The sequence below is a fragment of the Manis javanica genome, chromosome 1 (assembly GCF_040802235.1).
Source record: "Manis javanica isolate MJ-LG chromosome 1, MJ_LKY, whole genome shotgun sequence".
In the NCBI taxonomy this organism is placed as follows: Eukaryota; Metazoa; Chordata; class Mammalia; order Pholidota; family Manidae; genus Manis; species Manis javanica.
Window position 1 is genome coordinate 5,960,675 of NC_133156.1, and position 15,553 is coordinate 5,976,227.

General features: G+C 39.3%; 1 pseudogene; it reads right to left on the bottom strand.

Moving 5' to 3' along the window:
* Positions 1-1,875: 1,875 nt before the first annotated feature.
* Positions 1,876-15,553, bottom strand: part of LOC140849654 (olfactory receptor 7A10-like) — a 63,819-nt pseudogene continuing 50,141 nt past the window's right edge.

Consider the following 15,553-nt stretch of genomic DNA (forward strand, 5'->3'; position numbering starts at 1 on the left):
GTACACTCAGTTTTTTGTGTGGCTCCTTTAATTCATCAAATTGTACATTTAAAAATGTACTGTTTATTCTGTCATTACACTTTCACAAGTTAGTTAAAAGGAGAAAACTCTGAACCTATGTGGCTCAAAGTCAGGTCTAGATCACAGGCAGCTGAGACATGAATGAGTCTGGGGGATTCTCCTATCGGAAAAGAAATAAATGTTTCAAACATTTCAATAGGACATAGAAGCAGTGGAGTAAGACAAGTCACATTTAAGAAACTCATTTATTTTCTCTAAAATGGATTAACTGACATATATAAGTGGACCATATATTGGCTCTTAACAATATACAACAATAACAGACATATATCAGCTCAGACAGAAATACACCCCATCATAGGATGACTTTAGAAACACAATGTAGGAACAGACATTTGACTGCAGGCCCTTGAGGAGCCCTGTAGAGGTCAGAACAGCTTCCTATCATATGGTCCATTTCTATAATGAAGGTATTCTGTAAAACAGTTTGATAAGATGACTTGTAATGCAGCAATACCTGACTGATTGAGTAATCAAGCAAACAGAACTGAGGGAAAGCGTAATAATCTGCTCTCCTTACTTTGGCTTTTCCCCCCTGATATTTGAACATTCTTAAATACTTTGTACTTCAAGTTTATTCCAGGTAACTATTAAAAATGACTATCTGTATGGTCTTTGCAGGTACCTAGGAAAGGTGGAAGGACAAGTATGTTGTGTAGAAAAATGGTGACCTGAGCCACATGGCTAGACATGTGAACCAAGGCTTTTACATGAGTCATTATTTAACTGTAAATATTAAGGGGATTCCTGAGAAAAATGGAGATTAAAATTCATGATGCTGATGTTGTTCATTCAATCACTGTCCCTTTAGTGGTTAAGACAAATTTAGAATGGGTGTGGATTTCACTTAGAAGAAGGAATCATATTTATAGGCATCATAAGAAATTTTAAAACATAAACAAGAAGATGTCAATGAAAAAGCACACACATGCAAGTGATCCTTCACCCAGTGAGTATATCCTTTTACACACAGACACCAGCATTCCACACATGAATGAGTAGACATACAGCTTGGAAAAGAAATATTTTGTGTAGCAATTAAAAGTATAACTTTAAATTTTACTTCAGCATATTTTAAATGTTCTCTTATTTTAAAGCCATAAAATCAACCTTTTCATTGAATTTGTGTATCCATGTAGACTCCAGTAGGCAACAAATATGATAATTTTTGGCAGTGACTATGACAGGTGCTGTGAACAGACTGAAAAAGAACAGTTTCTACTGAAGAAAATAACCACAATGACCAGGGGTAAAGCATGCTAGTGTGTTAAAGTCTAGATTGTCAGGAAAAGGAGTTACAATAGTGATACGGAAAAGAATGTCATGAATATAAGTGAAAACAGTGGTTTCAGATTTTCCTCTATGATAAAATTATATAAACTACCTTGTTTATTATGTAATTTTTTTTCCATTGTGGCAACACAAGGCATGAAAATCCTTTAAGAAAAACAAAAGAAACATTACTTGGTATGATATAAGTCATTTGAGAAAATATTTATTTAAAATATCTTTGTTGTCTCATTAGATAAATGGAAATTACCAAATAATTCAAATATATAATTGGAAATAAATTTGGAAAAGTAAGAAAACAAAGGAAAAATCTGTTGGATAACAGAGAGAGCAGAAAGCTACTATAAGTTATGTAAATTGGATAGAGTAATGAGGGCAAAGAAATGGAAATTCCAGAAAATAAACAGAAAGAACAACGCTATATCCATTTGTCTGGTCAAATAATCACAATTTCAAACTCTGAGTCTGCCTCTGCAATCATGGGCCCTTGTTCAGTCCAGAGGGCTATTGGTCCTTAGTTTCATTCACATAGAATCTTTTCAGAGCACCCTTTATATATTTGTTCCTCAGACTGTAGATGAAGGGGTTCAGCATGGGTGTGACCACGGTGTACATCACTGAGGCTGCTGCACCTGAGCGCAAGCTGGGGGTAACAGCAGAGCTGAGGTACACCCCTAGGCCCATACAATAAAATAAGGAGACAGCAGAGAGGTGAGGTGCACAGGTAGGAAATGCTTTATACTTGCCCTGAGCTGGTGACATTCCATGTATGGGCAAAACTATCTTAGAATATGAGTAAAGGATCCCAGCGAGGGGACCACCAGCCAGCAGTGTAGCTGCAAAATACATCATCAGGTTATTAAAGAAAGTGTCAGAACAGGCAAGTTGGACCATTTGATTAAGTTCACAGAAAAAGGGGGGGATTTCATGTTGGAACAGATGGACAGACCCAACACCATTAAGCTGTGTAACAAGGAATTCAGGACACTCATAATCCAGGACACCACGACCAGCAGTCTACAGAGCTGGGGATTCATGATGGCTGTGCAGTGCAGGGGGTGGCAGATGGCCACATACCTGTCATAGGCCATCACAGTGAGGAGGAAATCATCCATCCCTACAAAGAGTAGGATGAAGTACATCTGGCTGACGCACCTTCATAGGTTTTGACTTGGCTCTGTGTCTGGATGCTCAGTAGCATCTTTGGGTTTATGGTGGTGGAGGTGAAGCACATGTCCACAAAGGACAGATTGGAGAGGAAGAAGTACATGGGTGTGTGCAGGTGGGAGTCTGAGCTGACAGCCAGGATGAGGAGCAGGTTCCCAAACCAGTGATCAGGTACATGGAGAGGAAAAGCCCAAATAGAAGAAATCCTGAAATTCTTGTATCATTCCCAGGATCCATGTGTTGAAGGTGACTACCAGAAAGTAGAGAAAAGAAATGACTAATTTTCCCATAAGGGAATATTGGTAACCTAGAATAAGTGCTATCTTTTATTTTATATCAAAGAAATTCATTTCTATATTTGATGCATGTATGGCCTGCTTTGGGCCTCCCTAGTTCCTCTGTTATAGGAATTCCTTTTTCGCTGTCCACCTGTTCCTCAAACATAATGTGTGCTACTGTTTTATTGAGAGCATCTTTCATTTATGTGAGGAACAGATAATGAATACAGACCACATGTCAGGAACTGTCCAGAGTAGAGAATGCTGAAAAACAAACTTCCCTGGATCTAGTGCTGGAGGAGGAGTGATCAGGTACAAATAATAGTGCCCCTCTCAGAGGGTGCAGGGGCTATGAAGAAAGGAAAGCATGTATAAAGAATAGTGTAAAGGGGTTTTATTATTTTTATTGGGGGTTTAGGAAATACCTGCAACAAGGTGACAGGTTAACAGACACCTCGAAGAAGAATGAGCAGGAGACACACATTATCTGGTGATTGCGTGCCTGGCAGAGGGAATGGACAGGGTGCAAGTGCCCTGAGGAAGGTAGTGGTTTTAGGAAATCAGGGCTCAGCATGGGTCAGCATGCCAAGGGGGATGGCAAGGCAGAGGGCGGCGAGAGATGGTGTCAGAGGATGGTGAGGGCGAGGCGGCCTCCTGCCTACTGAGTCTTCAAGGCCTGGGGAGTCCTCTGTCACACAAAGTAAATCTGTTGCAAAGTCATCACAGCTTTCAAAAAGATTGCCTTCCTCATACCTTATACTGACTGAGTTCTGGCCCCTGAGTTATGGAAGTCACCTTGAATTTATAATCCCTGGCACCCCTGTTCTGAGTACTGTCCTCCATTACAAGGAACAACCACACATGCACACACACACCCCACACTGGACCCCACTATGCACCCAGGTGTCCTACTGTGTTATTTCCACGTCCTCACTCTTGCCCACACCACTTAGTCTATAAGTACTTATGCTGCTCAAATCAATTACCTGTTTCCTATAACATTGAGACATCAGACCCAGAAATTGTTGTCATAAGCCACCCGTGGAAAATTTAATCAGGGTTCCATGTTTATATGTATATTTCATGCCCTGTATTTAAAGAAACATAAACAATCTGTTCAGTAAGCCTAGAGGGAGAGGAAGGGAAACGACACGAGGAAGAACGAAGGTCTAACAAGCACAGGTGGCCCCTGAGAGACTGTGAGGAAGGAAACACCTCCTTGACTCTGGAGGCTTTCCAACCCTGATCACATCCCCTTGATGCCAAGCAAATAAAATATACCAATCACTCAAAAAAGGAAATATACAAAATACAGCAAAGCATCTATTTGAAATATCAAAGAGTACAAGTCTGCTTGTTTGTATTGGTGCTCATTCTATATTTATGTGACCATCTGGTTTTTATATGGCTGGATAGTAGATGAGGTAAGTCTTTTTCTCCCTTTCGTTTGGCATTTTTTCTTTGTTTTCTTGTACTTTGGGATTTAATCTCAAATGTAATAAACACAGTGGACACACTGCAGTCCTGGTTTTTGTCTTCATCCAACCTGCAAGGACCTCTCCAGACCAAACTTTATACAGTCCTGCATGTCATGTGACTCCATCCTTTTTACCAAAAAAAACATTCTTCATATGATTTTTCCCAAAGCATATTATGTCATGCAAGTACTTGTTACATTTTTTAAATTATTTTTAAACACAAATTATATTTAACATACAATATCATATTGGTATGAAGTGTACCACATAGTGATTTGACATTACTAAATGGTTATCATGATAAGTGTAGTTAACATCTGTCACTGCACAAACTTATTGCAGTATTATACTGACTATATTCCTGATGCTCTACTTTTTATGTGAATTGTTACAACCACTGTGGAAAGCAGTATGGAGGTTTCTCAAAAAACAAAAATTAGAAATATAGTAAGACCCAGAAATTCCACTTTAGAGGAATTTACATAAAGAGAACAAAAATCACTAATTCAAAAAGATATGTGGAGGGAAGCCAAGATGGTGGCATGAGTAGAGCAGTGGAAATCTCCTCCCAAAACCATATATATTTTTGAAAATACAATACAACTATTCCTAAAAGAGAGACCAGAGGATACAGTACAACAGCCAGGCTACATCTACGTCTGCAAGAACTCAGCATCTCATGAATGGGGTGAGATACAAGCCATGGCCCTGCGGGACACGAATGCCCCACTACTGCAGCTCCCCGGCAGGAGGAGAGGAGTCAGAGTGGGGAGGGAGAAGGAGTCCAGGACTGTTAAATACCCAGCCCTAGTCATCTGCACCAGGAGCGCAGACACACAGTGTGTGGTGTGCTGGATATTAGGGAAACAGAACAGTAAAACCTATGAGCGGGTCCCTGCAGCCTGCACCCCTGGGACAAAAGGAAGGCGAGTGATTTCTGAAAGCCTTATAGGGACAGGAGCCTCACCACTGGATGGAAGCATCCCAGCATACTCAACCCAGCAGCTGGGAATCCTGGGGAACTTTGGGCACCTGAGCCCTCTGGGCAGCAGCACAGCTCTGAAGTCCCTCACAGTGATAACAGCCTCCCATCCATTACTCCTCCAGTATGGCCCTACCATAGCAGGGGAGCAGCCTGGGAGTGGCTGCACCCACAGCAAGCTCTTAGAGACTCCTCTGCAACTTCCCAGACCAGACTCAGAGGCCCCACTGGAGTGCACAGACAGAGGAAGCAGGGAAGAGGTGCTAAGGTCACATTCTCCAGCAGAGCATATCCAGTGTGCCTGCCACTCCCCACAGGCCTCCAGGCTGCCCCAATGGCTGCTCCACCTGTGGCAGCTCAGGAAATAAAAACAGAAGTGCTCCCCTTGGGCGGGTAACTGGCAGAGGCAGCAAGGATGGCAAGGCAACCAGCAAGCAGAAACGACTTTGTTCTCCCAGCTAACACATGTGTCAATGGCCCATGACTACCTCTATCACCATGAAAAGGAAAAAGAATCTGATCCAGTCCAGAATCACAAAGACAATCCCTGAGAGGAAGCCTGGGGAGATAGATTTAACCAATATTCCTGAAAATTAATTCAAAATTAAGGTCATAACCATACTGATGGACCTGCAGAGAAATATGCAAGAGATAAAGGATCAAGTTAGGAGGGAGAATACAGAAATAAAACAGTCTCTGGAAGGACATACAGTAGACTGGATGAGGTGCAAGAGGCTGTTAATGGAATAGAAATCAGAGAACAGAAACACAGAGAAGCTGAGGTAGAGAGAGTTAAAAGGATCTCCAGGAATGAAAGAATATTAAGAGAACTGTGTGACCAACCAAAATGAAACAATATCTGCATTTTGGGAGCACCAGAAGAAGAAGAGAGAGAAAAAGGGGTAGAAAGTGTATTTGGAGAAATAATTGATGTAAACTTCCCTAAACTGGGGGAGGAAATAGTCTCTCAAACCATGGAATCCCACAGAACTCCTAACACAAGGGTCCCAAAGAGGACAACACCAAGACACATAATAATTAAAATGGCAAAGATCAAGGACAAGGACAGCATATTAAAGGCAGCCAGAGAGAGAAAAAAGGTTACCCACAAAGGAAAACCCATCAGGCTATCATCAGACTTCTCAACAGAAAATCTGATCCAGCCAGAATCACCAAGATGATCCCTGAGAGGGAGCCTGGGGAGATAGATTTAACCAATATTCCTGAAAATTAATTCAAAATTAAGGCCATAACCATACTGATGGACCTGCAGAGAAATATGCAAGAGCTAAAGGATCGAGTTAGGAAGGAGAATACAGAAGTGCAAGAGGCCTTTAATGGAGCTGCATAGAAGAGAATGGCATGACGTATTTAATGCAATGAAACAGAAGGGCCTTGAACCAATAATACTGTATCCAGCACGATTATCATTTAAATATGAAGGAGGGATTAAACAATTCCCAGAGAAGCAGAAGTTGAGGGGATTTGCCTCTCACAAATCACCTCTACACAGTATTTTAAAGGGACTGCTCTAGATGGAAGCACTACTAAGGCTAAAAAAGATGTCGCTAGAGAAAATAAAATCACAGCAAAGAAAGCAGACCAACCAAATACAAACTAAAGGCAAAATATGAAATCAACTACTCACAAAAGCAGTCAAAAGAAACACAAAAGAGCACAGAATAAAGAAGCTAACATATAAGGAATGGAGGAGGAGGAAGAAGAACAGAGAAAAATAAAGAATCATCAGACTCTGTTTATAATAGCATAGTAAGTGAGATAAGGTATATGGTTAGATAGTAAAGAAGCTACCTTTGAACATTTGGTAACCATGAGTCTAAAGCTGCAAATGGCACTAAGTACATATCTTTCAATAATACCCTAAATGTAAATGAACTGAATGCACAATTAAAAGACACAGAGTCACAGAATGGATAAAAAAGGAAGACCCATCTATATGCTGCTTACAAGAGACTCACCTCAAACCCAAAGACATACACAGACTAAAAGTGAAGGCATGGAAAAAAATATTTCATGCCAACAATAGGGAGAAAAAAGCAGGTGTTGCAGTACTTGTATCAGATAAAATAGACTTCAAAACAAAGAAAGTAACAAGAGATAATGAAGGTCATTACATAATGATAAAAGGCTCAGTCCAACAAGAGGACAGAACCAATAATATATATATATATATATATATGCACCCAACACAGGAGCACCAACATATGTGAAACAAATACTAACAGAATTAAAGGAGGAAATAGAATGCAATGCACTCATTTTGGGAGACTTTAACACACCACTCACTCCAAAGGGCAGATCCACCAGACAGAAAATAAGTAAGGACACAGAGGCACTGAACGACACACTGGAACAGACTGACCTAATGGACATCTATAGAACTCTACACCCAAAAGCAGCAGGATACACATTCTGCTCAAATGCTCATGGAACATTTTCCAGAATAGACCACATACTAGGCCACAAAAAGAGCCTCAGTAAATTAAAAAAGATTGAAATGCTACCAACCAACTTCACAGATCACAAAGGTATAAAACTAGAAATAAATTGAACATAGAAAAGAAAAAAACACACAAACACATGGAGGCTTAACAACATGCTCCTAAATAAACAATGGATAAATGACCAAATTAAAATAGAGATCAGGCCATATGTGCAGACAAATGACACAAATAGTACAGAGCCCCAACTTCTGTGGGACACAGCAAAGGCAGTTCTAAGAGGAAACTATATAGCAATCCAAGCCTATTAAAAGAAGGAAGAACAATCCCAAATGGATAGTATAAAGTCACAATTACTGAACTTGGGGAAAGAAGAACAAATGAGACCCAAAGTCAGCACAAGGAGGGACATAATAAAAATAAGAGAAGAAATAAATAAAATTGAGAAGACTAAAATAATAGAAAAATTTTGTGAAACCAAGAGCTGGTTCTTTGATAAAATAAACAAAACAGATAAGCCCCTAGACAGACTTACTAAGACAAAAAGAGATTCCACACACATCAACAGAATCAGAAATGATAAAGGAAACTTCAAGAAGGACACCTCAGAAATACAAAGAATCATGAGAGAATACTATGAGAATCTACATGCTAATAAGCTGGAAAACCTAGAAGAAATGGACAACTTCCAGAAAAATATAACCTTCCAAGACTAATCAAGGAAGAAATAGAAAATTTAAACAGACAAATTACCAGCTATGAAATTTAAGTGGTAATCAAAAAACTAGCCAAGAACAAAAACTCTTGGCCAGATGGATTTACCTCGGAATTTTATCAGACATACAGAGAACACATAATACCAATTCTCCTTAAAGTTTTCCAAAAAATAGAAGAGGAGGGAATATCCCAAACTCATTCTATGAAGCCAACATCACCCTAATACCAAAACCAGGCAAAGACCCCACCAAAAAAGAAAACTACAGACCAATATCCTTGCCAAACATAGATGAAAAAATACTCAACAAAATATTAGCAAACCGAATTCAAAAATACATCAAAAGGATAATACACCATGAGCAAGTGGGATTCATCCAGGGGATGCAAGGATGGTACAACATTTGAAAATCCATCAACATCATCCACCACATCAACAAAAAGAAGGATAAAAACCATATGATCATCTCCATAGATGCTGAAAAAGTATTCGACAAAATACAACATCCATTCATGATAAAAACTCTCAACAAAAAGGGCACAGAAGGCAAGTACCTAAACATAATAAGGACCATATATGATAAACCCGCAGCTAACATCATACTAAACAGCGAGAAGCTGAAACCTTTTCCTCTGAGATTGGAACAAGACAGGGATGCCCACCCTCCCCACTGTTATTCAACGTAGAACTGGAGGTCCTAGCTATGCCAATCAGACAAAACAAAGAAATACAAGGAATCCAGATTGGTAAAGAAGAAGTCAAACTGTCACTATTTGCAGGTGACATGATATTGTACAAAACAAACCCTAAACACAGACCAATGGAACAGAATAGAGACTCCAAACATTAATCTAAACATATATGGTCAACTAATATTTGATAAAGGGGCCATGGACATACAATGGCGAAATGGCAGTCTCTTCAACAGATGGTGCTGGCAAAACCGGACAGCTACATGTAAGAGAATGAAACTGGATCACTATCTAACCCCATATACAAAAGAAAATTTGAAATGGATCAAAGACTTGAATGTAAGTCATGAAACCATAAAACTCTTGGAAAAAAACATAGGCAAAAATCTCTTAGACATAAACATGAGAGACTCTTCTTGAACATATCTCCCCAGGCAATGAAAACAAAAGCAAAAATGAACAAATGGAACTATATCAAACTGAAATGCTTCTGCACACCAAATTACACCATCAATAGAAGAAAAGGGTATCCTACAGTATGGGAGAATATATTTATAAATGACAGATCCGACAAAGGGGTGACATCCAAAATATATAAAGAGCTCACACACCTCAACAAACAAAAAGCAAATAATCCAATTAAAAATGAGCAGAAGAGCTGAATAGACAGTTCTCTAAAGAGGACATTCACATGGACAACAGACACATGAAAAGATGCTCCACATCACTTATCATCTGAGAAATGCAAATTAAAACGACAATGAGATATCATCTCACACCAGTAAGGATGGCTACCATCCAAAAGACAAACAACAACAAATGTTGGCAAGGTTGTGGAGAAAGGGAAACCCTCCCCCAGTGCAGGTGGGAATGTAAATTAGTTTAACCATTGTGGAAAGCAGTATGGAGGTTCCTCAAAATAGAAATACTGGAGTGGAGCCAGGGTGGCGGTGTGAGTAGAGCAGCGGAAATCTCTCAAAACCACATATATTTATGAAAATATAACAAAGACAACTCTTCCTAGAATAGAGACCAGAGGACACAGGACAACATCCAGACCACATCCACACCTGCGAGAACCCAGCACCTCGCAAAGGGGGAGAGGAAGGCCACAAACCAACCAGAAGGAAAGCTCTTCCAGCTGTCACTCGTACCAGCTCTGCAAACTATCTCTATCATCATGAAAAGGCAAAACTACAAGCAGACAAAGATCACAGAGACAACACCTGAGGAGACAGACCTAACCAGTCCTCCTGAAAAAGAATTCAAAATAAAAATCATGAACATGCTGACAGAGATGCAGAGAAAAATGCAAGAGCAATGGGATGAGATGCAGAGAAAAATGCAAGAGCAATGGGATGAAGTCCGGAGGGAGATCACAGATGTCAGGAAGGAGATCACAGAAATGAAACAAACCCTGGAAGGATTTATAAGCAGAATGGATAAGATGCAAGAGGCCGTTGAAGGAATAGAAACCAAAGAAAAGGAACGTATAGAAGCTGACATAGAGAGAGAGAAAAGGATCTCCAGGAATGAAACAACACTAAGAGAACTATGTGACCAATCCAAAAGTAATAATATTCATATTACAGGGGTACAAGAAGAAGAAGAAAGAGGAAAAGGGATAGAAAGTCTCTTTGAAGAAATAATTGCTGAAAAGTTCCCCAAACTGGGGGAGGAAATAATCGAACAGACCACGGAAATACACAGAACCCCCAACAGAAAGGATCCAAGGAGGACAACACCAAGACACATAATAATTAAAATGGCAAGGATCAAGGACAAGGAAAGAATTTTAAAGGCAGCTAGAGAGAAAAAGGTCACCTATAAAGGAAAGCCCATCAGGCTAACATCAGACTTCTCAACATAAACCCTACAGGCCAGAAGAGCACGGCATGATATATTAAAAGCAATGAAACAGAAGGGCCTTGAACCAAGGATACTGTATCCAGCATGACTATCATTTAAATATGATGGTGGGATTAAACAATTCCCAGACAAGCAAAAGCTGAGGGAATTTGCTTCCCACAAAACACCTCTACAGGGCATCTTACCGGACTGCTCTAGATGGGAGCACTCCTAAAAAGAGTACAGAACAAAACACACAACATAACAAGAATGGAGGAGGAGGAATAAGAAGGGAGAGAAGAAAAGAATCTCCAGACAGTGTATATAACAGCTGAATAAGTGAGCTAAGTTAGGCAGTAAGATACTAAAGAAGCTAACCTTGAACCTTTGATAACCACGAATCTAAAGCCTGCAATGGCAATAAGTATATATCTCTCAATTGTCACCCTAAATGTAAATGTACTTAATGCACCAATCAAAATACACAGACTAATAGAATGGATAAAAAAGCAAGACCCATCTGTATGCTGCTTACAAGAAACTCACCTCAAACCCAAAGACATGCACAGACTAAAAGTCAAGGGGTGGAAAAACATATTTCAGGCAAACAACAGTGAGAAGAAAGCAGGGGTTGCAGTACTAATGTCAGACAAAATAGACTTCAAAACAAAGAAAGTAAGGAGAGATAAAGAAGGACACTACATAATGATAAAGGGCTCAGTCCAACAAGAGGATATAAGCGTTCTAAACATATATGCACCCAACACAGGAGCACCAGCATTTGTGAAACAAATACTAACAGAACTAAAGAGGGAAATAGACTGCAATGCATTCATTTTAGGAGACTTCAACACACGACTCACCCCAAAGGAGAGATCCACCGGGCAGAAAATAAGTAAGGACACACAGGCACTGAACAACACACTAGAACAGATGGACCTAAAAGACATCTATAGAAATCTACATCCAAAAGCAACACGATATACATTATTCTCAAGTGCACATGGAACATTCTCCAGAATAGACCACATACTAGCTCACAAAAAGAGCCTCAGTAAACTCCAAAATATTGAAATTCTACCAACCAATTTTTCAGACCACAAAGGTATAAAACTAGAAATAAATTCTACGAAGAAAACAAAAAGGCTCACAAACACATGGAGACTTAACAACATGCTTCTAAATAATCAATGGATCAATGAACAAATCAAAATAGAGATCAAGGAATACATAGAAACAAATGACAACAACAATACAAAGCCCCAACTTCTGTGGGATGCAGCTAAAGCAGTCTTAAGAGGAAAGTATATAGCGATCCAGGCACACCTGAAGAAGGAAGAACAATCCCAAATGAATAGTCTAACATCACAACTATCGAAACTGGAAAAAGAAGAACAAATGAGGCCTAAAGTCAGCAGAAGGAAGGACATAATAAAGATCAGAGAACAAATAAACAAAATTGAGAAAAATAAAACGATAGCAAAAATCAATGAAACCAAGAGCTGGCTCTTTAGAGAAAATAAACAAAATAGATAAGCCTTTAGCCAAACTTATAAGAGAAAAAGAGAATCAACACAAATCAACATAATCAGAAATGAGAATGGAAAAATCATAACAGACTCCACAGAAATACAAAGAATTATTAAAGACTACTATGAAAACCTATATGCCAACAAGCTGGAAAACGTAGAAGAAATGGACAACTTCCTAGAAAAATACAACCTCCCAAGACTGACCAAGGAAGGAACACAAAAGTTAAACAAACCAATTATGAACAAAGAAATTGAAACGGTAATCAAAAAACTACCCAAGAACAAAACCCCGGGGCTCGATGGATTTACCTCGGAATTTTATCAGACACACAGAGAAGACGTAATACCCATTCTCCTTAAAGTGTTCCAAAAAATAGAAGAGGAGGGAATACTCCCAAACTCCTTCTATGAAGCCAACATCACCCTAATACCAAAACCAGGCAAAGACCCCACCAAAAAAGAAAACCACAGACCAATATCCCTGATGAATGTAGACGCAAAAATACTCAAAAAATATTAGCAAACAGAATTCAACAGTATATCAAAAGGATCATACACCATGACCAAGTGGGATTCATCCCAGGGATGCAAGGATGATACAACATTCAAAAATCCATCAACATCATCCACCATATCAACAAAAAGAAAGACAAAAACCACATGATCATCTCCATAGATGCTTAAAAAGCATTTGACAAAATTAAACATCCATTCTTGATAAAAACTCTCAACTAAATGGCCATAGAGGGCAAGTACCTCAACATAATAAAGGCTATATATGATAAACCCACAGCCAACATTATACTGAAGAGCGAGAAGCTGAAAGCATTTCCTCTGAGATCAAGAACCAGACAGCGATGCCCACTCTCCCCGCTGTGATTTAACATAGTACTGGAGGTCCTAGCCACGGCAATCAGATAAAACAAAGAAATACAAGGAATCCAGATTGGTAAAGAAGAAGTTAAACTGTCACTATTTGCAGATGATATGTTACTGTACATAAAAAACCCTAAAGACTCCACTCCAAAACTACTAGAACTGATATTGGAATACAGCAAAGTTGCAGGATACAAAATTAACACACAGAAATCTGTAGCTTTCCTATACACTAACAATGAACCAATAGAAAGAGAAATCAGGAAAACAATTCCATTCACAATTGCATCAAAAAGAATAAAATACCAAGGAATAAACCTAACCAAAGAAGTGAAAGACTTATACTCTGAAAACTACAAGTCACTCTTAAGATAAATTAAAGGGGACACTAACAAATGGAAACTCATCCCACACTCATGGCTAGGACGAATTAATATCATCAAAATGGCCATCCTGCCCAAAGCAATATACAGATTTGATGCAATCCCTATCAAACTACCAGCAACATTCTTCAATGAATTGGAACAAATAATTCAAAAATTCATATGGAAACACCAAAGACCCCAAATAGCCAAAACAATCCTGAAAAAGAAGAATAAAGTAGGGGGGATCTCACTCCCCAACTTCAAGCTCTACTACAAAGCCATAGTAATCAAGACAATTTGGTACTGGAATGAGAACAGAGCCACAGACCAGTGGAATAGATTAGAGACTCCAGAAATTAACCCAAACATATATGGTCAATTAATATTTGATAAAGGAGCAATGGACATACAATGGCAAAATGACAGTCTCTTCAACAGATGGTGCTGGCAAAACTGGACAGCTACATGTAGGAGAATGAAACTGGACCATTGTCTAACCCCATATACAAAGGTAAACTCAAAATGGATCAAAACCTGAATGTAATTCATGAAACCATTAAACTCTTGTAAAAAAACATAGGCAAAAACCTCTTAGACATAAACATGAGTGACCTCTTCTTGAACGTATCTCCCCGGGCAAGGAAAACAACAGCAAAAATGAACAAGTGGGACTACATTAAGCTGAAAAGCTTCTGTACAGCGAAACACACCATCAATAGAACAAAAAGGAACCTTACAGTATGGGAGAATATACTTGAAAATGACAGATCCGATAAAGGCTTGACGTCCAGAATATATAAAGAGCTCACACACCTCAACAAACAAAAAACAAATAACCCAATTAAAAAATGGGCAGAGGAACTGAACAGACAGTTCTCTAAAAAAGAAATACAGATGGCCAACAGACACATGAAAAGATGCTCCACAGCACTAATTATCAGAGAAATGCAAATTAAAACTACAATGAGGTATCACCTCACACCAGTAAGGATGGCTGCCATCCAAAAGTCAAACAACAACAAATGTTGGCAAGGCTGTGGAGAAAGGGGAACCCTCCTACACTGCTGGTGGGAATGTAAATTAGTTCAACCATTGTGGAAAGCAGTATGGAGGTTCATCAAAATGCTCAAAACAGACCTACCATTTGACCCAGGAATTCCACTCCTAGGAATTTACCCTAAGAACGCAGCAATCAAGTTTGAGAAAGACAGATGCACCCCTATGTTTATCGCAGCACTATTTACAATAGCCAAGAATTGGAAGCAACCTAAATGTCCATCGGTAGATGAATGGATAAAGAAGATGTGGTAAATACACACAATGGAATACTACTCAGCCATAAGAAGAGGGAAAATCCTACCATTTGCAGCAACATGGATGGAGCTGGAGAGTATTATGCTCAGTGAAATAAGTCAAGCAGAGAAAGAGAAATACCAAATGATTTCACTCATCTGAGGAGTATAAGAACAAAGGAGAAACTGAAGGAACAAACAGCAGCGGAATTACAGAACCCAAAAATGGACTAACAGGTACCAAAGGGAAAGGAACTGGGGAGGATGGGTGGGCAGGGAGGGATAAGGAGGGGGTAGAAGAAAGGTGGTATTAAGATTAGCATGCATGGGGGGAGGGAGAAAGGGGAGGGAGGGCTGTACAACACAGAGAGGACAAGTAGTGATTCTACAACATTTTGCTCTGCTGATTGACAGTGACTGTAATGTGGTTTTTAGGGGGGACCTGGTATAGGGGAGAGAATAGTAAACATAGTATTCTTCATGTAAGTGTAGATT